Source organism: Balearica regulorum, chromosome 12 (genome assembly GCF_011004875.1).
Source record: "Balearica regulorum gibbericeps isolate bBalReg1 chromosome 12, bBalReg1.pri, whole genome shotgun sequence".
NCBI classification, from domain to species: Eukaryota; Metazoa; Chordata; class Aves; order Gruiformes; family Gruidae; genus Balearica; species Balearica regulorum.
Window position 1 is genome coordinate 7,237,726 of NC_046195.1, and position 26,532 is coordinate 7,264,257.

The window sequence follows — 26,532 nt, forward strand, 5'->3', positions numbered from 1 at the left end:
CCAGACAGTTGTTTTTTGTGCCCCGGGGGCTAGCACAAAGTTCCCTGATATCCATGATTGCTCTGTCCTGCTCCTTACATTGGCCAGAATAAAAAAGGATAGGAGGTAAATGAAAGAAGACATAGTTGCAGTTCTTAGGTGTTCTAGCTGCTCGTCAGAGACCCTGCAGTACCACCATACCATATGCTTTTCTGACTTGTGCCAAAGGACCCCAGTACACAAGTAACCCAAAATAAGAACATACTAGAAGTTACTCATTTCTCAGTTGCATAGAAGGAAGTCACTTGTGAAATTCTGGTGTGGTCATTCGTACTTGGTCACTAGTCAATACTTAATGTAGAAACAGCTGTGTCAAATATTCTAGGAAATAAACCAATATTTTGGAGTTCCCAGGAGGTCTAAATATGTTTCTTTCATCTTCCAGTAGTGACGGTGCTTTCTCAAAAAGCTAAATGACTGAGAGAACAAAAATTCCCTCCTTAAATAATGTCTTCAGATACCTAGAAAACTACTGCAAAGTAGAAAGAATAATGTCTTTTCAAGTTTTGATAGGAAAAGAAATAATGGGCTTGAATTGCAATAAGCTAAATTCTCCATAGTTTTGGCTAATGCTTAGGGACAATGTACTACTCGTTCTTTGGGAGATTGTAAAATCTCTGTCACTTGGGCTTTTAAGAACAGCTCTAACAGACAACTGTCAGGTAGATCTGATCCTGCTGTTGGACAGGAGAGAAGTCCCTAGAGTCCCTGCCATTAGCGTTTTCTATGATTCTGTGATTACAAGATTCATAGCCTCTGTGGGATTGGTTATTCAATCTGTCTTTGAAATAGAATTATTGGGCAATTTAATAACATAGACATAAATGAAGACAGTAGAGACAAGGAGCCATAAATTTAAAGAGATTAAGAAAATTTATAGCTATTTTGATTAAATATAAAAAATACAGTGAGATTGCAAGGACAGTATAGAAATAGTTTAGTCTGTGTTTAGGTGCCAGAATGTCTGCACATAATCTTTGGGGAGTTACATCTTTTTGCTGTCCATAGCTGATGCTTACTAACTCCAGCTGTGACAAAATTCTCTCCTTAGATTAATGACATCTAGACAAATTCCAGGAAGGAGGTGAATTTGGATGTGAACTTAGTATCTGTTGAAGACAAGGAAAAGAGTTAGCCTAAAATTTAGGGTAGTTTTACAGGCAAAACTAAAATGTTGCTTCTGTTCCTTGAGACTTAAAAAATAAAATGGACTAACAATATGTAGTATAGGAACAATTCAGATGGGCAGAGGAATGGCCTACCTCCATCAATGTCTTCTGTCAGTGACTTTCATTATGTGTCTGAGTAGGGCATAATGCTGCACAATTTACCATGGTACTGAGAGGCTGACTTGATGACTTAAGCTCATGTAGCATATTGTTCTTCAGGGATATTGCAAAATATGGATCAAATATCTCAAGTCACATTTCAGGGTGTAGTTTATTATATAATAATCTTTAACTGATATTTAGGATTATTTTTGTACTACAAGGCTTGAGAAATAATTTCTGGCTCGAACATACAGTCCATTCTATTTTTGATCAGCTTTATCTTCACACATCCTAACTTCATCAGAGTACAGTAAAAATGGGAAAGATGCTTACTTGGCCAGTGCTGAGCAGGGGTTTGCTTTTTGAAAGCCTTATTAGAACTGTGTGACTCGACAGCAAGCATTTCCTATTGCCTGGCAGTTGTGACGAGGGGCTAAGTGATGCTATTTCTCCCTTAATTGCTGAACTTTTCTGTCACCCTTTCTTAGGGGTGACTGTGCACATTACTGACTGGTAAAGCAGTGCACTGGCATCAGAAACAATGAGCTGGAGTTAGGAACAAACCTGCTGAAGTGTATGTACTGACAACAGCAGTGGGTTTCTTTTTCTGATTGTAAACAAAACCACACAAGGCTGTAAAAGAACAAGAATTACAGCTTCAAGAGTTTTCATGGTTATGGTCCTACGACAGTGAGTACCCACAGTCGTGGAAGAGCAGGGAGGGTAAAGGAATGACTATTGGAGTAAATACTGAGGAGGGAGTGTGAGCAAGCTAGAGCTGACACTGGTATCTGCTTTGTGGGCCAGCACTGGCAATGTGCCATAGTAGGTGAAACTGTTGCAGCAATTTATCATGCAAATGACAAATCAGGCCAGATTTATCTAATCAGCTTTTTGTGATTAAAATATGTCCAGGTTCTCTTTTTCCAAAACTAAAAAGGTTGCAGCAATGGCAAGATTAGGGATAGACTCTGTGTGTGTGTGTGTGTGTGTATATGTACTTAGGGATCTATTTTATTTTTGTTTAAGCATTTGCTTATGGGAGAGTAGACAGTAAAAAAAAAAAAAAAAAAAAAGATAAAGAAGCATAGGAGTATGAAATGGGGACTACTTCCACAGGACTTGGCAGTTAATGTTGGCACCCTGGAAAGCTTTCAGCAACTGTGGACTTGCCCCCCCCCCCCCCCCCCCTTTCAAGCAGGGGGGTGGTTGTTCAAGATGAGCTGGCAGAAGTGTTCTAGACAGCATCAGACCTTGGGTGAAAATCTGTCCATGGGAAATGAAGTAGGGGAGGAAGCTGATATAGATTTCTTCTGTCACTTACTTTTGATTGACTTGCTGTTTAATTCATCCTTCAGCACATAGGGGACTGCAGTTCCAAAAAGTTGGATGTTGTGTGTTTATAAACATTACTGATTGTGTCTTGAATGTAACAGATTTTAGTGCTGCTCTTCAGAAGTCCATGGAAAAGTTCTCTTGTTTTACTTTGAACTAAGAGACCTTTCATAACAGTTCTAATGATTCTACAGGCCAGGCCCCTACAAGAAGCAAAACAGAAGAAAGATGATCTAGAATGCTTTTGGATTCCCTGGAGGGAAATACTTCCAAGGGACATTAAAAAAAAAAAAAAAAATCTGACGCAGCAAATCTGATTAAGCATTACGCTGAGTCACTGTTTTGTGTTGATTTTGTGTCATGAGCGATGAGGTCTTCCAGTCTCACAGGAGCTTTGAAAGTACAGAATTATGATACCCTTGGATGATGCATATCTTATTTCCTAGAGTTCATTCATAACTGACACATCCTTGGAAAGCCAAGCCAAGCAGGGATTGGGGTTCCTTTAAGACAGGGCTCTAGGAAGAGACAGTTTTTCCACCTTGTCAAAAAATCCACTGATGTGTGACATCCTTTGATTTCTATAGAGGTTACAAAGGTGTTCATAGATGCATGACAGATTTTGGTGTTTGTTATGTGTTTCCCTATGTCCTGCAGTGAAACAGTATTATTTCCTGAAACGTACTTAACAGTCAATCTCAAGGCTTGATTCTTTTTTTATAGGTTCTTCTCAGTTCTTCCCATCAGTTCTTCCCATCAAAGATTATTATTAGCTTTTGACATTTATGAGCATCTTCAAGCAATAGCCATTCTCTTTGTAAAAAGAGACACAGATAGGTTTTCTTCTCTCTATTATAAAGCTGTTTGTTTCTAAGTAATGCGTATTCCAAATCTTATCTGAGAAAACCCGGGCCAGTAAATATGTCAAGTGTTGGTATTTTGTAAGCTATTCTAGGTTACATAGAGAAGATGTGTGCTGTCAAAGGGTCTGTTATAGCAGGTTGAGTTCCATGTTGTATTTCTTATCTAATCAACTAAGCAATATCTTGGGAAGATGTCTGCACGTGATCATAATCTTACTCTGCCTTGTGCAAGGATGGGCAGATGGTCTTTGCTGGGTTATCCTCTAAATTCATGGTGAAGCAAGTGAAGAGGCAGTAGCTTTCTTGGTAAATGAAGAGCACTGAACTCTTCATAAGGTGTGCTTTAGGATCTGTACAACTGGCTTCTACATCATATATGCACTGTTAGATGTAGGATGTGGGGTTCTGATTTATTGCCCAATTTGAGCAATGACTTTTCTCCCAGGTGATGTTGCTACAGTTGCCACTTAGTGAGGTACAAAATCATGGAGGTGTTGCTCTGATTCATGTTGGTTTTTTGTTACCCATAGCTGTATCTTTCCAAGACCCATCTTTCTGGACAGAAACTTGGTGCAGTAGGAGAGCAGGCAGGGTCTTCAAGAACCTGCACTCCACAGGCAGGCTGGGTATTCTGTGGAACCTGATGAAGAACAACTGTGTTTGCTTGTACAGTTGCTTTCTGAATATTTAGGGACTACCTGGTTCTGAACAGTGTGTATCCAGAATACACTCAAGATAAATGTTTTTGAAATATTAGGCTATTGTACTTCCTGGCTAAAAAGATGCTTTCAGCAGAACAATCATGGCTGACATAAACGGTTTGATTTAATTTAATTTGAACCAATTTTGAACAACACAAAGGACACTACTGTGTTTGCAACCTAAGACACTTTTTATTACCTAGATCGATAGTCCTTAATTTTATGTCTTGATCTCTCAATAGTAGAAGAAGTTGTATAGAACTTCATCTACCACCAGGTGAAAATGACGTCATCTTAGGTGTTTTCTGGAAAAAAATTTATCTACCTGCTGAAACACCTAATTTTGCAAGATACCAGGATATTTTCTGTTGGAAGATATTGAACATTTTAGCAATTGAAATTCAATATTCTCACTTTTCACAGTAGTGATTCTAGCACTTCTTACAATTGAGCTTTCTAGGATAACTTTTGATGTTGCTGTCCAAGCCCAAAGTAACATGAATCAGAATTAATCTGATTAAAAGAAACTAAAAGTAGTAGTACCTGCTATGAAACTGCCTGCATCTGACTTCATTTATTTGCTCCACTTTTTATTTCCCGCGTTCTTTACACATGTGATCACAAAAGTAATTTTTCAACCTCTTTAAGCACTAAAAGATGTCAGTCAGTGTCTTTGGTATGGGTCTAAAAGACTATGTAGTGCATTTTGGTAGAGACATTCCCCCCACCCCAAAAAAACCAAACCCCCCCAAAACCTAAAAAACAATGTCTTTTAGAAACAATTTTGCCACAAATTCTGTTTAATTCTTTTGTTTCAAGTTCTATAATTCCAGAACATCAAACTCCCATTGCCTTTTTATTGCTTGAAGTTCTAATCTTTTATGATATTATAGTATTTTTTGCATCAGTCTACTGTGATTATAAAGCAGAAGTGTTTCTAAATCATATGTGTCTAGGTTTTGGTTGGTGGTTGTGTGGGGTTTTTTTTTCTTTTTTCCCCAAATATTTCCATCTGGTGTCCGCAAAGTTCAAAAGGCCTCATTATTTTTTGGGTTATCCAAAGTTTATAGTAAGTTTTCTTCTGCCTTCTGCTCAAGACGTTCTTTTGGAGCTTGGTTTTACCTTGTACTAACAATAATCTTGGAATTCCAAAAACTCTGTAGTTATTTGCGTTTCATGACTTTGATGGATTGTACTTTACAGTTTGAATCTTGATACTTTTCTCAGTGACATTTGGGTTTGCACTTACACATTTTCCTACTAATGTCCATCTTTTCTCCTATTAAGAAACAGTTTTTATTAAATATATGAAAACTAGTGTGGGGGAGGATCACTTTCATACTCTCTTCTTTCCTCAGCCTCCTTTCCTCCCAGCTGCTTTCTTTCTAGAGGAAATTGTAGGAGAAAAGTGAGAAAACCAGAAAAGTATAGAAAAAACAAATAGGAAACCTACAATTTTTCACTGTAACTTAAACTTCTTTGGAAAACCCATCATCTCAAAACTATCAACTTTCCCCTAGGGATTAAAAAAACCCAGCTTTTCTATCCAGCTCCAGTCAGAGATAGCGAGGGAATAAAGTTTGCCTTCCTACTGAATGGGCCCAGGGCTGAATCTCTGGCCAACTAATTATTTCATAATCTGTCAGGAAATTCTCTAGATCTCAAAGTATGCAGAGGATTGTCCCATCCAAAACAGAATGCCCTAGCTGAACAGCTTCATATTCTTAATTGCACATACCACGGAGCTGAGAGTTTGTGCAGGTAGAAAAACAAACATTGTAGTTGACTCAGAGTTACTTGTGCAGAGCATTTCTATGGATGTGTCAAAAACAGCAGCTGTGCAGAGCCAGGGTTCTCTGGCTACACTTCCGCTCCAGCCAGCTACACCCCATTGTAACCTGGAATCCCCAAATGCACTATACCTTGGGAACAGGGGAAGAAGAGCGTAGTGCTAGTTAAGACTGAAGATCTCTCTCAACCCCTGACAGATTTCTGGACATTGTAAAGCATTTTCTATTCCTTTCATCTAGTCCACACCTTAACTTGGAGGTTATGATTTGGCTCTGGGTACTTGTGTTGACAAGCTGTGCTCAGGCTCTGACTCACTGTGCACACAGTATGTGTAATATATAGAGAGATGTAGGTTTCTCTCTAGCTTTCTCAAAGTTGAAATTGCATCCATAATTTTAATAGAAAATGTTAAACTTTCAAAAGGAAGGCTGTTGAAGAAAAATAAATTAAATTATAGTGTTTTTTATAGATGAACATTGAACGCTGGAAAAACTTGACATAAGGTAGGCAAGATGTACAGATGCTGCAGTGGTGCGGTATGGAGTTTAGGGAGTTGGTCCAGTTGTCTCTGGTTCTGAGCTGCAAAATGTTCAAAAGATGCAGCGATTGCTAAAGAAATAGTGGAAATAAATTACATAATAATAATATGGAAAGTTATAGCCAAGTGACTTGGAGCAATTTTAATAGCCCATAAAAAATCTGGTTTGCTGCAACCTACTTGGTAGTTTAATTCCATTTTCGATCGTCTCATGTATTGGAAGATCCTATACGTGTATAGAGGATAAATGTAATCTAGATTGTTTGATTTATTTGGTTGTATTGATTGTTCTCACATCAGTATGTGACTGGTACGTATGACTTAAAAGGCTACTTCTTAATTCATATAAAATCTTAGAGTAGGAGTTTCTAAAACGTATCTGCCTACAAAGTAAGGACTGAAGATTTTTTGGCTTTTTTTTATATCAATAAAATGTCATGGAAACTGTCTTTTTTTCTTTCATTTGTGAAAGCTGCATATGTGTGCATGCATACATACACACAAAATTCAAGAAAATAACCAGCTACCAAAACTGGAATGCAAAGTGATTGCTCTGGTTGAAGTGCAAGCTTTCCACAGATGTTTGATTGTACACATGGAGCAGGCTTCAATCGAAGTGAACAGACAGTACATAAAATGTACACTTTCCCTCCCCCATTCCTCTTGTTTATCTGATTTTTGTAGAAGGGTTTTAATTAACCCCACAGAACTGTAATAAACTTCAGGAACTGTAAAGTTAACATCCAGAAACACTACAAACAGAAAAATTGCTACATAGCTGTAAGGTTATGTTTTTCTTTTGTGCCTGTAAACACATCTGTTCAAAGCTACATGTAAACTTATTTTCTTATTTGTGCAGCTGAAATGCATAAGGAAATATTTTTCCTGAAAAAAATTAGCAATGCCTACTTTAAAGAATTCAGAAATTAGAGATATTTAGATAGTGATGAGTATTGCGCTCACTCTCTAAACATCTCTAAGTTTTTCTTCCAACATGAGAAAAGTGCCCTCCATGATAGCACTTCTATTTACTTCTTTATAGAATGTGAGAAACTATATAATCTGAGGCTCTGTGTGTGTGTATATATAAATATACTTACATGTATAATTGTCCTGCTGAACAGATGTTGGTATTATGTAGGTAAGATTTTATGGGAAGGTAGATCAGCGAGATAGAGTTTGGCTGTTTTGTTATGCAGTATGTAGTGCATAATAGCCCTAAGAACGTGCCTACACCAAGATGTTCCAAGAACTCTGGTCCTCCGCATCCACTTGTGCTTCCTGTGCTTGTCCCTTGTTTCAAGTGCTTGGACTCTGTAGACCGTCTACTTGAAGCGAACTGAGTTCTGTTTACACTATGCACAAAGAAAGACAATATATGAAGTCTAGTTTATTAATTATCCTCACATTAATCTTTAAGTGAAACAGAATATTTTCCTTCTCCTTCCCAGCCCCTTTGTTTCTCCCTTTATTTCATTCTAGCAGATAGTAAATTTGCTTCAAGTTTTAGAAGCAAAAGCTTTTTCGAGAGGCCAGATTGTCTGTTACTTTAGAGGGCAGGCAGAGCACAGGCAGATAACATGCTGCTGCACAAGTGCTTGTTGGGAGGGACTGTCATCAGGGCTCAGCCTTTGGCTGTGGGGAGGCCAGTTGCGTTTGGGTCAAGCTTCATGTTGACAGTTCATCCTTGTGCTATTTTAACAATTTTAACAATTCACTGCAGCCTAATGCGTCTTAAGAGCCCAAACTGAAATAAAAGGAAGAGTCTGTGTTTTGTACAATGTGTTTGGCACTTGTGGTTAATCCGACTCTATTAAATAAACTGTTGAAAATTAGGTAGTTAAAAATTGTGCATCCTATAGTTGCTAGATTATGTATTGCTAAATTTATGGTCTTAATCTCTAGCATAGAAAAGATATACAAGTATGTTAGGATGACTTCTAATTACTCTGCTGGTAAACTTTTCAGGAATAAATGTAGGAATCTCTGATTTAAGAATCTTTACCCAAGGGTGGGCTTATTAGATGAGGGAATTGTTGTTCGTGAGTTATGTGGAACATGTCTTGGTTTCTTGCCCTCTTTCTACAAAGGACAGGGTAAAATCTTGTTCATCTTATGCTCATAGGGATTTGGCTGTAAAGATGACTTTCCACAGTGTAGAAAGTGTGTTACAAAGCAGCTGGATAGTCTTGGCCGTGACCATTTATGTAAAAGGATGACTCTTATGTACCCTCCCTGAACTGCTGCATTTGTATGCCTCATCCTAAAAAAACCCTTCCTTTCTAAAAGGGAAATTGAGCGCACATCCATTTTCCACTGTCCTGTCTTTTTCCCTCTTTAATAACCTAATAATTCAGTGAGTACACGGTGTTCAGTTGTGCTTTTATTCTTCTCAGTGTAGAATGGAAAGCTTGACTGTATGAGGGCTAACACCCTCCAGTGAGAGTAAAAGATGATGCAGACTTATTAATGCTCAGGAGGTACAAGGGAGGGGGCAACCACTTTCATGCTGTTCCTCATGCACTGGAAATGTTTTGAGGATAGACCAATGTTTTGACATAAGATTTGCCTGCAGATCAGTATGCAGGTTGCCTGTGGTCCAGCTGTTGTCATGAATCAGGGGAAAAACATCTAGGCATGTCCACTGTATGGGGAGGCAAGCCCCATAGCTCAGTACTTACATCATCCATAAGCCTTTTATTTATTTTTGGTAAACAACTGTCTTATGGTTCAAATTAATATCCTGATTGAGTTGCTGATACAAATGTTAAACTATTTAGCATTAAGTTGCCAGCAGACGGCATGACAAGAAATGATGATCAGAGTGTTCCTGCCAATGACTTGCAGTCAAGTATCTGATCAGAGTCATATCACAGAGGCTGCATCTCTGGGTGTTGTTCTCCAGGTTAGGTATTCAGCGAGTGCTTGGGTATGGATACTAATTTTTTTCTCAGTGGCAATGGTTTTCAGATAATTTTAAGTTCAGCCAAGAATCAGTAAATCAGGAAAGCGGTTGTTGTTGAAGAGAAAAACTGTCTGAAAACAGCCTCTATTCCAAGCTAGGTACATGAGTTCAGTCTGTGTGTGTGTGTGTGTGCATGTCTGATCTAGGTGCAGTGATGTGTACTGAAGTGCATGGGTGAGAAATAATGAGTACAAATTAAATATTAATACTTGACTCTTGCGTTCCTGGAAATTTTATGGGAGTCTATCAAGCTACCTTTGCCATTGCCAAGGGAGAGCATAGCTAAGTGCCTTATGTCATATTTAATCTCCTGTCTTCTCAGATGTAGTTATTGTCTACCCTCATTCTCTTGGTTCTTCTCTCAACCTGTTCTGTTGAAAATAAAAGACCAGAAATTTGGGCCCAATTCAGCAAAACGCATAAGCGTGCTTAACACTGAAGTGCTTTTCTAGGGAAAGAAGTGTCTGGTTTTCTCTTCCAAGCAGGGAAACAGTTCCTCAGTGTACTTGTCTTCATGGTAACCTCCGGACACTTTTGCAGTGGATCAGGACTTTCCTGTTCGCAACACTGAGAGAATGGTGTGCTGGTGTTGGTTGGGTGTCAGTCGTTGTGACTGCCAGCTAAGTATAGTAGTGCACTAAGGCAATTACCATCATGTCGCAGAGTGAAAAATAACGCTTTTCTAAAGTATATTAGACCTAATTCTAATGAACTGCATAGGAATCATTTCACTGAAGTAAATTATGTTGCTTTAGTTTCCATACTGTTGGAAGTCAAAAGAATAAGGCCCAGCATGTGGCTAACTGTGGCTTAGAAGATTTCTTGAAGTAAAAAGATTAATGGGTAAAATTGCATTGCTTCTGTAGGGGAAAGGGGGGAAAGAAAACTGGTAACATTCAAAAAAGACTTTAAAACAGTATTTCAGCCCATAGTCAATAGTGCTTTGACATGTGTTGGCAGGAATAGCACTGAGGTGACAAAGAATCCAGAGTAAATCAAACAAACAGCATGAACTCCAACTATCAGTCAAACTCCAGCCTTTTTTCATTTCATGACCAAGCAATTGCATCACTATTCAAAGGACTTATTTTTGTGTCATGTGTGTTGCCTTAAGCAAATTAGCTCTGGGAACCCACTTGGGAGGAAAAAGAAGGAAAAAACCCAACAAAACCCCAACAAAATTTCATCAGAAGATTTATCCAAAGTCAATATTTATGAAGTCGTAACAGCCCGGGAGGAATCCATGCTGTTTCAGTACCACAAGCAGTGCCATTGCTTCCACAGTGTTTTTTAGAGTTTCACACCTCTGAATCAGCAAATAACTTCACAAAGACAGCTAATGTGCCAGGGACTTGTCCAGACCATATGTCTCATATTCACTGCCCAGAAGGGTCAAAGCTCATGCTCAAAACCAATTTCCTCAGTATCATCCTGTTATTCTCACACTGCTTATAAGGCTCAATTGTAGAGCTCCAGCATGGGGAGAAGAGCCCGAATTTGTGATGAGTGAGGAGGTGCAGAGCAAGAACTGGTGTGTGGATTCTCTCCCTACCATCTTTGTGGTGCTTAATGGAGGTGGTTATCTTGGCTGCAGAGCTTCTCTACTGGAAGCTTCTGGCCACATGCTGCCCATTGTGGCAAGCAGTACTACGTTTGTCCTAAAGCACTGCTATTTATGCTTTCCTACCAATAAATCCCTGGTTTAGGAGCATCTTGAGGGAGTTGGGTGTTTTTAATTCCTTTTCTACTCAGTATTTCCTATCCTTTGTCTCCTAGATGCTTTTCAGCTAGAATACAGGACATTTTGAGTCTTAGTCTTAGGTCTTTGTAACTATCCCTTTGCATCCAGAGGAAATAAAGATGTCTTAGGCAAAGACAGTTGGTGACTAGGCATCTCCAGTTTCTAACCTGTGAAAGATGCTAAAGTCCATGATTACTTCTAAGGTCCAAGAGTTGAGTTCTTACCTCTTTTCTGCGGCAGTATTAAGCATTGTAAGCTTGCTGCCTAGCACAGTGGCTTGCATCCTGGCTGCTTGTTCTGAACTTGGGCACCCTTTGCTCCCACTTACCATAGCATATCTAGTTGGTCACTGAAAGGTTTCTAACCCTGCTCCAATATTTTTGTCTAAATCTCCAGTTATTTAACAGTTGTGAATAGACCTACAGCTGTGCATGGCTATTTTCGGAGGAAGTTAGATTTTAAACAAACAGTTCAGATCTCCCAGCTCTTGAGGCAGGCAGGCCCATTTGGAGAATGCCTCTCTGATGGCAGACAGACTGCACCCAGTATTGCGCCAAGTCACTCTCCATTTGTAAATATTAGAACGTGTTTTAGTTACTGATATAGTAAAAGAAAGAAGGTTTAAATTATACAGATGAGAAAGAACAAAGGAAAATAAATGTAAAACAGCACATGCTGTGTGTGCTGTAGGTCTACAGTCTTGCTATCGATAGTAAAGATAAGAAATACAAGCTAAAAAGGCCATTCAATTGAATGACTCTGATGTTTTCCTAAATGCATATTTTTGCTTCACCTAAATCTATGTAACCTTCAGCTTGTCTTTCATTCATGTTTCCTGCTGTGAAGAAGGTGTTTTAAAAGGAAGGCTTAAGCAGGAAACATGTGTAGACAGGTTATTTGACACAAACTTTGTAATACTAGCTCTAAGGAACTAAAGATGGTGATTAGCAAAAGGCAATGGAAAAAAGTAGTGAATGTGTCCATATAAAGAAAACTATTGGGATATTTATATGTAGTACAGTAGTAAGAGCAAGGGAGGTGGCCTATATAGTTGTACGTGATCTGGCTAGTGCTTATCCAGAACATGGAGAAGTCCTCCAGTATGACCAAAGAGAAATAGTTGGTATGGAGGAGGAAGAGGGGAGTCCCTTTTGCTTTGGCTAGAAAGTCAGCTTGCCCTGCTGTGCCGTTGTGAAGTTTTCCTCGAGAGTGAGGCAGTGGTACCACAGTCCAGAGTGGCTGCAGGTCCCAGGGAAGTGCCATTCCTGGAACTTACCCTCACACGCAAGGTAGAATAAGGATAAAACAGACGTGTTCTCCCATTTCTCTCATGTGACATATTAATTGAAAAACTTCTTATCTTCTGTGCATCTCTGCTTTTCTCAGGCAAAGATCTGACAGGGACAATTGACCTCCTAGCACTGGGGAAAGGCATAAATGGGGGACATAAAATGGAGGCTTTTCTGAACACAGTTTCTGGGTGCAAACTACAAAACACTACTATTGTTCAGGATAGCTGAGCTGCAATTGAGCTACCTACTATTCTTTTCCTTTGGTGTCGTACTCTTTCTAGTACTCCTGCTTAAAGAGTAACAGATCTAGGGGTGAAGAGAAAACTTGCAAAACTACAGTCTCATGCTAACTCATGTCTCCATTTTTAAATTTTTTTTTTCTGTTTGGTTTTGGGTTTTTGTGATAGTTCGTGTGTCGTTGTCCCCCTCCCTGTGTCCCGTGTCCCGTCCCCCCCCCCCCCCCCCCCCCGCACCCCTTGAAATCTAATACTTGTATAAAAGGCACTTTCCAAGGCTTAACTGTGCCACTGACCTGTGCTGGACATGGTGCAAATCTGACATTGTCTTCTGTATACTAGGCAGCAGATTTCTAACTCTTTGCAATGTTGACGCCTGCTCTCACAAAGAGAAGGAAATGAAGCAGAAAGATCCCACTGCGACAATTAGTGGCTCACAGAGAAGTACTGAAACAAATAATAAGTAGCTGAAACAATTAAAGGGAGGGAAACTCTAGCTTCCTACTCTACCACAATCTGATCTTTTTTCTCAGATTCTCTTCTCCTTTATCCCAATGGGGATTTTCACACACTTTCATTCCCGCTGTTAGCACGAGATGGTTCTTCCTGACTAGCAAGCAGCTGTTCAGACCCCTGTTCTACCCTGTTATCTGTTTGCCAGTCTTATCATTTTATGCTGTAATCTAGTCTGAATTTTCAAAGTAACACTAATGTCTTGTTTCCAGGCTGCTGTAACCCAATGAATTTTAATGAAACCAACTGAAATAGATTCCTATTCTTTCACTGAGGTAGCTGGCCAAAGACCTGACCCATGGGCAGGGAAGTCTTTCAGCTTTGGAAGTAAAAAATACCCCGATACCTCTTGCATCTCAAACCTGAATCTTTGCAGCTTGCTGGGTGAGTGGTGCTGGTGGCAATCCCTGCCCTCACATGAGGAGACAAGATGTGACTGGATCACCATGTGCTGAACAAATGATCAAGTACATTGATTCCTGTCCTCACCCAGATCTTTCTTTGCTTGGTGAGTTGATACTTGCCTCAAATGCATTATTTTCTACTGCATCTTCTGCTAGCAAAGTAAAACTTTAAACAAGCATTTCCTTTGTGGATTACTGCAGGAAAAATTACATTTCATCTCTTAGTGAATGCTGGTTTCTTTCAAGCATTTATGTTTTGTTCTTTACTTAAAAGAATGATGCTATTTCACAATCGCCTTCATGTCCACCTCTTAGAAAAGAGCAGTCAATAGCCTGAGTATAGTGGGGTGTTTTCTTAGCCAGCCACATTTGTTATGTGAGACCATGAAAGACTTCAGATACCATTGCAATGTCATTAGAAGGGAAGACTTGTAGCTCTGCAATTGTTCAGAAAAAATTGAGTGTCAGCTGCCGAGATGCACAGATAAGGTGCGGGAAGGACTGCTCCTCTCCCCCTCAGCAGCATGACAGTAACTTCCTCTTGCACTGCTTGGAAAACACAATGCATGCTGCCCTGAACAGTTTGTCACCAAAGGGAGGAGGAGATGGAGATAGGACTCCGCTTTAGCCCTTGGGATGAAGCAATCATTAAGACAGTCAAATAGAATACAAGAGAGATATTAAGGAAATTAGAGTAAAGGCAGCAAAGGAAACAGGAATGGAAAACAGTGACAAGTGTACATTCCTTGGCTTTTCAGAAGGCCTTCTTGTGGTCTCTGCTTTAATGTACCAAGGCTCCACCTCTTCTGATGCTATTGGCACCCAGCTGAACTGGCCTTTGAGACCTCCAGGGTGGAGGCTAATGCTGTTCAACTTCCCTTAATGTAGAAGCAAGTCCTCCTCCCCCGGAGGGCTGATAAAGTTCTGTAGCTAATTTTCAGACTGGTATAGGTTAAGTAATCTTTCCTCTATATCAGGAGTTAGGAACTGGCTCAAGCAGAGCAATCCCACCATGTTGGCTAAGTACATTATTTAATTTATTAATACCCAAGTACTTAGGTCTTTGCTGTTGAAAAGAAACTCTTTTTTTCTAGCCCATCGGGCTGCAGTTGTGTCTCCCGGAAGCAAACAGTAGTCGTATAATTGGCAGAGTAGATTAAGTAGAACATCTACTCTGTAGCAGCAGTTAGAATGAAACTACTGTAATCTGCCAGAGCTATTCTTGCCCACATGCTACCTGGCTTAGCAATTAGTCACTTATTTATGTACTTCATTAGATCACGGCCAGAGTAGTGCAGCATTTGCTTCCTCCTGGATTGTCTACCACTGCCAAACAGGCTTCAGTCCAGCTTTTGAAGCAGAGGTACAGGTTTACCTGATACCAAGCCAAAGTATAACTCGGGAGGGACTGGAGGAATTCTCTCTGGATTAAATCTGCGGTTTCCAAACCCATTTACTTACTATAAGTGAGACCTCGATCTCTTGGAGGTAGCACAGCTACCCTTCTTTTAGTGTTATAACGCAGCCTTTCTTTGCCTGTCTCTAACGTACAGCTGTATACAACTGCTTGTTACAACCAAGATCTGCTGTGGTGCCCACAAGGCATCTGAAAATGCTTGGGAGTGCTATGATGTGGTAATTGCCTGGTGAACATACAGGAAAAAGTAAGTTTTCTGCAGTACATCTTTTGTAACAGAGCCTGTTGCCATACATGGGCTTGGGAATGGAGTAGTTTTTTTGGTGCAACAAATAGCACAGTCAACACATCATCTTTCACTGGTTCGGCAGGGTTCAAGTGTAATCGAGCCCAACATGTTGCCAAGAAAAAACAACCTGTTTTGCTGTGCTTTAAAGCAAATGGATTCACCTGGTTGGGTCAGTTCCAGCATGAGAATCATAGTTTTGGTGGTTTTTTTTTTTTTTAAAGCATAAAACTAAATGTTGCAATGAACTGTTGCCAGTGACTATCTCGTTCTACAGTATAGAGCTCATGCTGGACACTTTATTGCACTGTTCAATAAAAATAAATGCCCTTTGGGATCTTAAGTCCAGTACACTTAATATAAAGCAGGAACAGAGAGACAAATCCAATTTTTTTTCCTTAGATGCTGACTCAAAAGTTATCAAGTAAAGATCCTACTCATCTGTGCTTGTCTGTGGTTTGCTTTTCACAATGCCAGTGTATCACTGTTACTGGCTTCGTTTCAAATCTCAGACTTCTGGGCAAACACTGGCAGGAACGATGCGTTGTCTTCTAGTTGTATTTTTGCTAGAAGCAGACGGTCTTTCATCCAGCCAGCGAGCAGGAAGGTGGCAGTTGTCTCTCTCATGCTTTCTCATAGCATCTGAGGGCAGCAGTACAGGGTGCATTAGCGCCCTTGTGTAAGGCTGCAGGAACTGGAAAAGTTATATAGCATATAACATGCTGTATTCTATACACTGCAGAGGTGCAGACTGGCTCGGTTAGTGGAGACCGTCCTCTGCCGCCCGGGCGAAGTCCCGGGGCCTGTGCAGCCCCGGCCGGCAGCACCTGTCCGGGCGCTGGCTGCAGAGCCGTTACTCTGCGCGCAGGGGTGCGGAGCGGTGCGCAGCGCTCCGGCCGGTGGCTGCTGGCCGGGCAGGTTTGCTTTGCTGAGGTTTGCTCGCCCGTTACCGCCGCCTGCGGCACCACCTGCGCTCCCGCCCGCGCGCCGAGGAAGGCGGGAGTCAGCGCGGGGCGACGCGCAGGGCGACGGCGGGTGCCCCGCGTGCCCAACGGCCGCAGGCACCCCCCCCCCCCCCCCTCCGCCGTACGCCGCCCTCCCCCCCGCACGTCCGCGCACCGGCGCCGCTGGAAGGTGCGGTTCCCCTCCGCCTGCCCCCGGCTCCCGCAGGCGGCGGCCGAGCCCGGCGGAACAGTAGGGCTGAACGCTGTAGTGCCGGCCCGATCCTCCCTCCCTCGGGCGGGCAGGGGCGGCTGCGCGCCTCGCCCGGGCGCGTCCCGGCCGGCTCCGCGGGGCGCCGCGGCCGCCAGGTGGCAGCAGGCGCGGGCAGCGCGCCGCCGTTCCCGTTGCGCGGGAGGCAGGCGGGAGCGAGGGGAGAGGCTGTCCCTCAGTCCCGAAGCCGCCGGGAACCTGCCTCGGGTCCTGCGGGGCGCCCTGCAGCCGCGCTCCGGCATTCCCGGCGGAGGGGGCGCCGCCTCCCATGCGCCGGAGGCCGTGCGGGTGTCAGCGCTCTCGCCTTCCCCGCACGGAGAAGTGCCTCGTCGTGGGGCGACGGGACGGGACGTGCGCCGCGAGGGACGCCGGCGCGGAGCGGCGCGGTGAGGCAAGGCCCGGCCGCCCCCGGGGCGGCAGCGCCCTGAGGAGAGAGCCCCGCGCCAGGTGGGCGGCGAGCGGCCGGGCGGGCTCGGCGCCTTGCCGGGGGGCGGGGAGCGAGGAGAGGGCGGCCGGGCGGCGGTGCCCCGGGGCGGCTGGGGCTCGGGGATGGCCGGAGCTGCGAGGCCGCGGTGAGGGCTGCTCTAGTCTGGGTTTGCGTTCAAAGCCGTGGCCCGAGGAGCTTTCACTCTCTCCTGGCTGAGGGAGAGCTTTCTCGTCTGCTCTGCGAGATTCCTGCGCCTCGTGTTTTTGCCTGGTTTTTGGCTGTGTAAGTAGCCATTTCAAAGCTGTTTTCCTTGCACGCTCGGTTTCCAGGGGCTGCATCCAGAGGGTGTGTAAGGAGCTGCTTCATTTTCTCTCGGTGTCCCACCAGAAGCAGTAACTGCACGTAATCTGAGCTGAATCCAACAGTTTGTATGAGAGAGTAAAAGCGAATAACTTTCCTCACGGAGAATGCGTCGCAATTGTTCTCGGGTTTGGCCAGATCTTTTGGTCTATCTAAGCACAGTGTCTGAAGCATGAACTGTGTGTGTTTGGCGTTTGGTATTTCTCTTCGCGCTCTCCTGCTTCTGGCTTTGTTAGGCTCTCCCCTGTGCTTAAATTCTAGCAACACTTGAGCTGTTCTTGTTCAGTTGTCAGGCTACAGGGGTATAGGCTGTAGCAGAGGGCAATCTCAGAATACCTTTTCTCCTCCAGCTATAGCTTTACAGTTTTTCAACTGTCAGTGTCTTCGCACTTGTATGTTTAATAGCCCTTGACACAATTGCCATTAATTTGGCCAAATGTTTTTTTGTGCTAGAAGCATGAACAGTTTAGAAAATCTGGCAGCGGTGAGTTCCCCAGGTTAATAATATGTTGCGTGGAAAAACTACTTCCTTTTGCTTCTTTTAATTCTACTGTCTGATACCATTCAGTCCTTATAAAATGAATTATGCTTGTTCTCTACTCACTATCTTTGTGCTATTTCAGAACTGTTTTATTTTGTTATCTATCTACCTCTGCTATCCCTTATTTCAAGGTAAAGAATTCTTAGCTTTTTTGGTCACTTCTTGTATAGGAGTTCTTTCGTATCTCTTGCCAGTGTTGTCACCTTTTTCTGTATTTTTTCTTTTTTTTTTTTTTAATCAAGGGATCATCAAAACATATTCAAGATGTCAGTACAACATGGGTCATGTAGCGGCATAATGATGCCTGCTAGCGTAGATGACAGATCTAAGTCGGTGCTTCAACAGTCTGAATAGCCAACAAAAGTTACAGAAATATTTGTAACTCATGTGTGATCATCTGCTGTTGAATCAGTGTGGTTTGGTTTTGGTTTTTTTTTAATCAGAAATCACTGAGTAACTAGATAGCTACTAGTTATTAGCTACTATCTAAGTAGCTAATACAAGGGTATAATGCCATGGATGAAACATTCACCTAGTGGGCTCTTACTATTCTGTCAGTCTGCTGTGCATGTTTCTCTTCTGTGGCAAGAGCAGGAACTGAAAACAGCCCAAGTTTGTACGAGTTCAGTGCTGTTTGTGGAGCTGCCAATGCAGTCTTTACCAACTTGATCTATCAAGCTGTAGCTTGCCAACTCGGACTCCTTTCTGGTGTAAAATTAGTAGTAATGTACTCGTTGATGTGATTTCTGCTCATTCAGTATGATCAGGGGTTTAAAATGAAACTTGATAATTGAATTGAAGTTCATTAGACAGCTGCAATTCTTGATGCTTCAGGAAAGCATCCATCACCTCTCTCCCAGGGAAGCTAGTGGGAAAATGGAATTAAGTTGATTAGGAGAGACTGCCTTTCAAGGAGAAAATTGCTGTAAAATGAGAATTTTTAGCCAAATTAGAAATAAGAGGTCAACTGGTTTGGGTTATCATATAGAGGCCTTCAAAGTGAGTGTAGGTAGGAAACATGGATTATTTGTTATAATTGTACCCTGAACATAGCTCGTCAGGTTTTATTTAGGAGTGGGGCTAATCCCCAGTCTTGCTGATGATGACTCTAAACTGAAACAGCTCCGTCGGAATTCAAGGAGCAACTTCTGATTCCTGACTAATTCTCAGAAGCACTCGGAAGTGTTGCATGATGCATGATTTCTCTTTTCATCTTCATACGACAGGTTCATTCAGAGCTCCAGCAGATTTAATTGCAAAAAATTAAATTAGGTTGCTGATAGGCAGTGATGAGTTTTATGATCACAGTAGAAAACCTTTGCTTTTGCTGTAGAACAAATTGAATAACTGTGCTAGGCAAACGTGCATTAAACAAAGCCTGAAAGCAAAACAAAAATTAACAGAATCATCTTGAAGACTTACATTGGCCTGAGTGTGTGATTCTGTGCAGACAATAACAGCAGAAAAGCTGTTTTTCCAAATAGTAGTCTCAGTTCTCTGTGATGTGACATCAGACGTGTGATATTCAGACCATTCACAGTGGTAATTGTACCGAAAATGGAGACGAAGAAGTGCTGGTCGGACACTTAGTAGTGATACTTTGGATTTTTTTAGTTTAAAACTCAGGTTTATCATCTACAGTTAAGTGCAATCAGCATAGAGGCTTCTATGGGCTTTGAGTTCTGTTAGAGAAGATGAAGGTTTGATGGTTAAACACTTAAAAAAACCAGGAAACTCCAAAGTCAGCCATGCATAAGCAATTTTAACTGTGTCCCCTGTAGTGTTGTATTATCATAACAGGCTTCAGTTTTAGAAGGCTGTTATTTTTTTGCAAGTAGGAAAAAAATAAAAGCAGAAAACTTACTGTGTCAGACCAACATCTTAAATAGTTTGGACCTTGATAGTATAATTTCTACCACTGCAGATAGGCAAAGCATTGTGAAATGCTTTTGATGGTCATAGCGCTAGCAGGAGAATGTATTCTATTAAAAGTCTTGTTCCCTTAAGTAGGCACATACACAGTTCAGCTATTAGTTTTTTTGTTTGCAGAAAGCAGCTTAACTTGATAGAAATGCATGTTGGAGGATGAATCAGGTAATTGTAAAGCTAATTCAGGTATGAATAGATGTGGTTTAAATATGTGATCAATGGACATGATTGCATTGTTAATCTATAGTAGATTAAGTAAGAGTGGATTATTGTGTGTTTTGCATTTAAATAACTTCTCTCACATTCCGGATAGTACCTTACACTAGAAAATTCTGTTTACATACGTTAGATTTTTAGGGAGAATGCATAGTCTAGTTCTTCGTTTAGAAGATTAATTAGAGGGATGGTAAGCAGATATAAATAAAGAAGACTGGTTAACAGAGCGATCTGATGGGCACTGAATTTGGCCTCATATCTTACTCTGTACAAAGGGAATATAGCTGAAACTGTGTGCTTCAGTGTTGCCTGATTATTTTTTTGTTTTGTTCTTTGTGTTAGTTGACAATAACATACACAAATTCTGTAATTTAAAACAACTCAGTTATGTCCTCCTGGAATGTTCTGTCCCACCCATTTTTCTCTTGGGGACTTGTGACTGTCATGTCACACATCAGATTTGTGTAGCTTCTCCCTGCAGGATTATGGCGTTCCCAGAGATGGGTCAGTGTTCATAAATTTAGTTGCGGTTGAACAATCAGCACTTATCAACGCCATCTACAGACATCCATTTCATATTTTTTTAAATGGTAGTACCAAGCATGAAATGTGGGGCTTCTTGGCAGGAACTCTTTCTTGCATTAGAAATATTCCAATGTTGATATGATCTCAATATGATCTGTGTGAGAGAAAGTAACCTTATCTGTTGGTTAGGTGATATATGTGTGAATTGCTGGAATGTGGGCTTCTGTTTTCAACACTACCATTGACCTGCTGTGTGCTGCTGATCAAGTCTTATTGGCATCTTGCTCCATTTCCTTTATCTCTGAACAAGGTATGATAATTACAGGATACTGGCCAAGTGTTAAATATCCTGAACATAATTTGCATACAAAGTGCTTTAGGCTTTAAAAAAAAAAAAAAAAAAAAGCACTGGAATAAAAATATCTATTTTATGTGAACAAAAACAAATTATGTAGTGTGTGCCTCACAGGTTTATTACTGTGTTTCTTCAAATCACAGCTTAAGGACTTGCTTGTTGGCTATTTCACATCAGTGCTGGGCTGCTACTACTTGGCATCCCACTTCAGCATTTATTTTGGTCCTGGTTTTGGAATTTCCCTTCACAGGAAGATTCCATACTCCTTATATGGAAAAAATTATTTTAAAAAATAACTTTTTTTTCATCAGTTCTGTAGATTCTTTTCTCAGTAAGTGCAAAAGCCACTATCTCTTTTCTTTAAAGCTCTGATCTAAGGGCCAGTAAAGTCAAGGAAAAGGTTATCGGTAACTTCAGTGGCTTTTGGATCAAGGCATTCCCATGTGATGTGCTCTTGTCATTGGAAAGAATAACCACTGGTTTCAGCCGTGAAATCTTAGTGGTGTTTTAAACCATCATTTCAGTATTTCTTTAAAGCCCATCTGTTGATATGTTTGCATTCGCATGTAAGGAACTACTTCTGTGTATCTCCTGGTTTTACAAGTAGGCAGTGTTCTTTATTTCTCCAGTGGGACTAGTGCTGTGTCTGAACTGTGGTAAAGGCTCATTCTCTGTTGGTAGAACGACTTGACACAACATGTGAATGCAACTGTTTTCAGACATTGGCTCATATTCCTCGTTTGCATTAATCAGTTGGTTAAACATGAAAATTTTTAAGTGTTGATATGACTGCAATCTTGGAGGTTAGCCCTGCCTAAAGTGTGGAACCCTCCTTTCCTCAAACATTTTTCCATATCATCACTTCAGCACAACTGTCTGTGAAACAGAAATCAAAATGAAATTCTGTTTCACCAGGAACAGGGAATGCCCTACAACATAACAATTGTGAATTTTGATGATTTTGAGAATCAATTCAACAAGTTATAATGTATTTATACAAGGAGCAGGGAGGGAGGCTTTACCGATACAGATATATTTAACATCTTCATCTGATTTGTGGAAAGAAATGGCTAAGCTTCAGAGATCTGGAAATAAATGTGACTGATCAGGTGGTGACATTTAGCAGTCACAGAAGCTACATTTGTGGTGCAATGGCAGTTTGTTAGTGTGCAGTACTGCCTCATGGAGGGTGTAGGAATCGGGATGTCGGTCTGCCGTAGAATCATTAGATTGGCTTACAAATCCTGAAATGCTAAAATGAATATATCTGACTTCATGTTTTTGGAGCCCTTCAGAGCCTTTGCAGTCTTTTCTTTGACAGTACAAGAGTTACTAACTTGTTCTTTTAATGGGAGTTATGCTTGTTGTACAGTCGGTTCCTGGAACTGAGGCCTTTGGGAGACTCTCTCAGTACCAAAGGAAAGATGTTTAAATTATAGGACTTGGTAGATCAAATTCAACCCTTTGCAGAGGATCCGCTTGATCGTAACTGTGATCCTGTGTTCCCCTTTCTTTAAGACTGCTATAAACTCACAGGTTATACATAGCTATATGTGATTAAGTGTAGAGAGAAATACAGTTCTTCAGAAAGCTACCTTTTCTAACTGGATTTTTGTTGATTTCACTCTGCTTACTTAATTGTGCTTTTGTCCTAACCCCAATCTTCTTAAAATATTACAATAAATAAGAGAAAATCCCTTTTTGTAAAATTCAAGGGATAACAGTTGTGACAACAGAACTTTCAACTTGTGAACTTTCTTTATCTGTGTCTGAGGGTTGTATTGACCTCTTCTTGTATAGGAATGAAGTTTAGCAGAAAAACCCGGTAGTCAGCGGAATCTTTCCAAGTTTGTCTCTGTCAGTGCAGAAGCAGGGCTGACGTGATACCTGGGACCTTGCTTGCCCAAGAGGTGGGGCAAGGTCTGTCCTTTGTGGGTGCATGGCCTAGTGAGATAAAAGAACAGGAGGAGAAGGCTGCCCAAAGGATACGGTCTGTAATGATGTGTGGAAGTAGTGTGGATTCCTGCTCATTGCCTTCTATGTGAGTCATGATACCCAAGTTGGAATGTGTTTTTTCTGCTCTTGTTTTGGGAAGAGGATGGATAAAGAAGCCATTTTTGAAAGCCCTTCTTCATGAAAGCTACTTCTTGGTGAAAAACACTTGTCATGCCTGTCCTTGCTCGATCACTTCGATATATGTGAGTGTGGAATACTACTCCCCCAGGAGGAAAATGTCACTTAGATACTTGAATATCCTGTGACTAAAATCTGTAATCCTGTATCAAGCAGATTCTCCTGATACTCAATTTGGATTAGCTGGAGAGAAGTGCATGGAAGGACAAACCTATCTCTAAATGGCAAATTCAGCAAAACTGTTGAGAATAATCTGAGATTAAATGTTGACTTGGAAAGTTTTCAGATGTCCTGAATTTTTTCCATGGTAAAGGTGATTGCTGTAGTCCTGGCTTGGTAACATCAGACTGCTAATAGTTGGTTGTATATTATACTTGTATTTTTGTTTGGTTATTTTTATCTAAAACATGTAGTTTCTATGAAAGTAAAAAGAAGAAATGATTTTGTTTATCAGATTGGCAAAGAGAAGCAAGAGCCTGTCCAATCCCACCCTGCCTAATTACAATAAATGACATCCCATGACACAAGCTGCCCAAAAGGGTTATAAATTATATGGAATGGATGCAATTACTTAATCTGGCAGCAATGAAAGCTCTGTCTCATTTTCCTGTAGTTCCATGGAGCTACATGAACTGGGGAAGTGAGTGTGGAACAGTGGGCGAACCTTCTTTCAGATCTTCAGGGTCTGTACGTGGAATTTAAGCACTTAACTAGAACAGCATAAGAATAAGGATTTAAAAGAATAGTGTGTGTTAACCATTAACTGTTAGTATTGTTCAGCTTTGACGACCCAGGAAAAACTGTTCATGTTTTGAAACGTGGGGGCTAGGGCAAGATGTCAGTTTCATTTTTTTGTAGTGATAAGCAGCCATTAAAAATGCAATTTCCTATATTCCTTTACTACTTCAGACATTGCTTGTACTTCTAATGCATATTGCACATCAAAAAGACACTCTCTCTCTCTCTCTTTCCACAGTTCAGGGGTTTGCTCACATTGGCATTAAGGAGTTTGGAGTACTTTTGTTGCTTCTCGTAGGAATGTTTACAATTTTGCAGGATCAGGTTCAGATTTATTACTTAGGCACTGACAATGCTGCTGTAATTAATCAGTTGTCATAAAGCTGTCCCTTCTGCCTATATTTGTTGCTGGCCAAATTCATCATACCAGGGCTGATTGCAGACTGATAGTTTGTGAGCATGTTTAAAATTTAAATAATAATAATAATTAATAAGTATTTTAAACAAGAAAAATATCCCTATGCAGTTTGAATTATGAGGGCATGAAAGGAGTAAAATGCCTGTGCTGCTTTCATACTGTTAGAATTGGACAGAAACTGATCTGACTTCTTTTGAAACATGCTGCTTGTGATTAAATTGTGATTGTTTCTACTGCATTGAAATGGACGAGGGGTAGAAACTGTTTCCAAATGTATCTTGTTGGCAATTGAAGGTTCAGAAAGGTAGGGTTTGATTGTTTCTGCTTTTTGTTTTGCTGTTTTCCTAAAGCCCTAGAAGGGCTTTTCAAAATTCCTATTTACTCAGACCATACAAATTTTATGCTTAACCAGGAAACACAGTGTCAAGTAGTGCCCAAGGAGTGATTACATTTGAGTTGCGTTCATTTCAGCAAGTCTTCACATATCTCCAACAGTGAGTACTCAAGTCGAAGATTGCAAGTCACTGTATCAAATGATACTTTCCTGACTTTAAGCAGTATGCACAACAGTGGTAGACTCTGATTTAAAAAAAAAAAAAATACAAAACTTGGTCACATTTTTTAAAAATATCACCACTGATCTTGCATGCTCTGCCTGTGGCATAGGGACTACTTAAAGCAGCAACAGAAGTCCAATGTTGGAGAAGCTACTTATTTTTCTTTGCCAGCAGTTTGTAATTGGCTGTTCTTATTATCTTGCAAATTCAAGAAGTGTCTCATTCACGTTTTAAGTCCCCATTTTTCAGTTTGTAGACACACAGATATTTTGCCTGAAGCATTAAGTGATGTCAGGTGAAGGTCAGTGCACTATAATAAACTGCCCTCGAGCACAAATAAGTTCAGGCTCTACTGCCAAGAGATGACCTTTGATTTCTTTTACCTGACTCAGTAAGGGCCCTATTCAGAATTCTTCACTCTCACTTTACTTAGGCAAAGTCCCAACCACTTGAATAGTTTTGCTTGAGCAAGAATGGTTACAAAAGTTCCCTAAGCATGGTATGATGGTGGCAGAGGTTTCTGCCTTGTAGATGAGTTTGATAAACTGCATTAGATTTGTCATTTATTGTGGTCAGAAAAGAGAAGTGAAAAGTGAGAATGGATTTTATTGTGACTTATATGGCTGCCAACTCTGAAACTACTGCTACTAAGTACTGTTTCTAAGCTACATCTGATCAACAGAGATAGTGAGCAAAGATGTTTATGTGTTAAAACATTTGTTATACATTGGCAGAAAATAATACTTTAATTTGAAGTCGTCATTGATTTTAGATACAGCTAGAAGGCTGTATATGCTGTCAGTTGGTAGACCTGTATTATGGTAGTCGTGCTTTCCTGCTCTTGGCATCTTCCTAATCCAGGTATGCTGTTGAGCTGTGAGGTGAAGGGTCCCTCAAAACTAAGTGTAATAATTTTGCCCAAACTGCTGTGTTGCAAGATGGGATTGCGAATAGGCTAGCTTATCCTGAATAACGTAGTGTATGGCTAAATGGGGAGGCTGGATAGAGTCACCTTTTTACTGTGCTGTGACTAGCTGTACTGCTGGTTTCCACTGTTTTGTTAAAAAGGAGATTTCCATTAACCTGCCTTTCTTTGCGAGCTCATGCAGGAGTTGTAGAGAAGTATGGTATTTCTTACTGATTTTTCTCTTTAACCCTTCTGGATTTTGCAGCTATGGGAGTGGGTACTTGTATGCATCAGCTCCAATGAATGACTTGTGCAAGTAGCAAAGTCAATTTTGTTCTTTCAAAGTCAGATTACACAGTTAAGTCTTAGATCTACTGTCAGACAAACCTCTCTTGAAAGCAGTAGCAGATTTACTTATGGGGTAAGAAAACTCAAGACTAGAACCTGACCTGGAAGGGGTGACTGGAAGTCAAAAGGAATACGGTCTTCCTGACTCATTAGTTTAGTTTTTTGCATAACACTATTAGCAAGGGTGACAAAGGTTGTTGGTGATTCAGTGAGGTTAGTATCTTTTATCTGCCAACCATAAACTCATTCTTCACAGGCCACTGGACAGCATCTGCCAAACTATTTCCTAATAGGGAGATTTTAATCTGCAGTGAGTGAAATGTTTCAACTTTGCTGCTCAGTGATTGATAGCCTGAGATTCCTTGAAAGTATGATTGTCTTTGTGGTTTTGTGTAAAGGACTGATATCTCTTGTAGGAGTGTAACAGTTTATGCAGTTTACATTAAATGGACTGAAATACTGTCATCTAGACCA

The 26,532-nt window shown here is 40.9% G+C and overlaps 1 protein-coding gene across 3 annotated transcripts in view; it reads left to right on the forward strand.

Annotated features, from left to right (window-relative positions):
* The first annotated feature begins 16,714 nt into the window (after nucleotides 1-16,714).
* THSD4 (thrombospondin type 1 domain containing 4) overlaps nucleotides 16,715-26,532 on the forward strand; it is a 307,576-nt gene continuing 297,758 nt past the window's right edge. For 2 of the 3 annotated variants that reach the window (XM_075763902.1, XM_075763901.1), the window contains exon 1: nucleotides 16,715-17,051. The gene's annotated coding sequence lies outside the window, so the exon portion shown is untranslated. Of the gene's footprint in view, nucleotides 17,052-17,294; nucleotides 17,314-26,532 lie in introns of those variants that run through there. The other variant, XM_075763904.1, reaches the window with a different exon arrangement.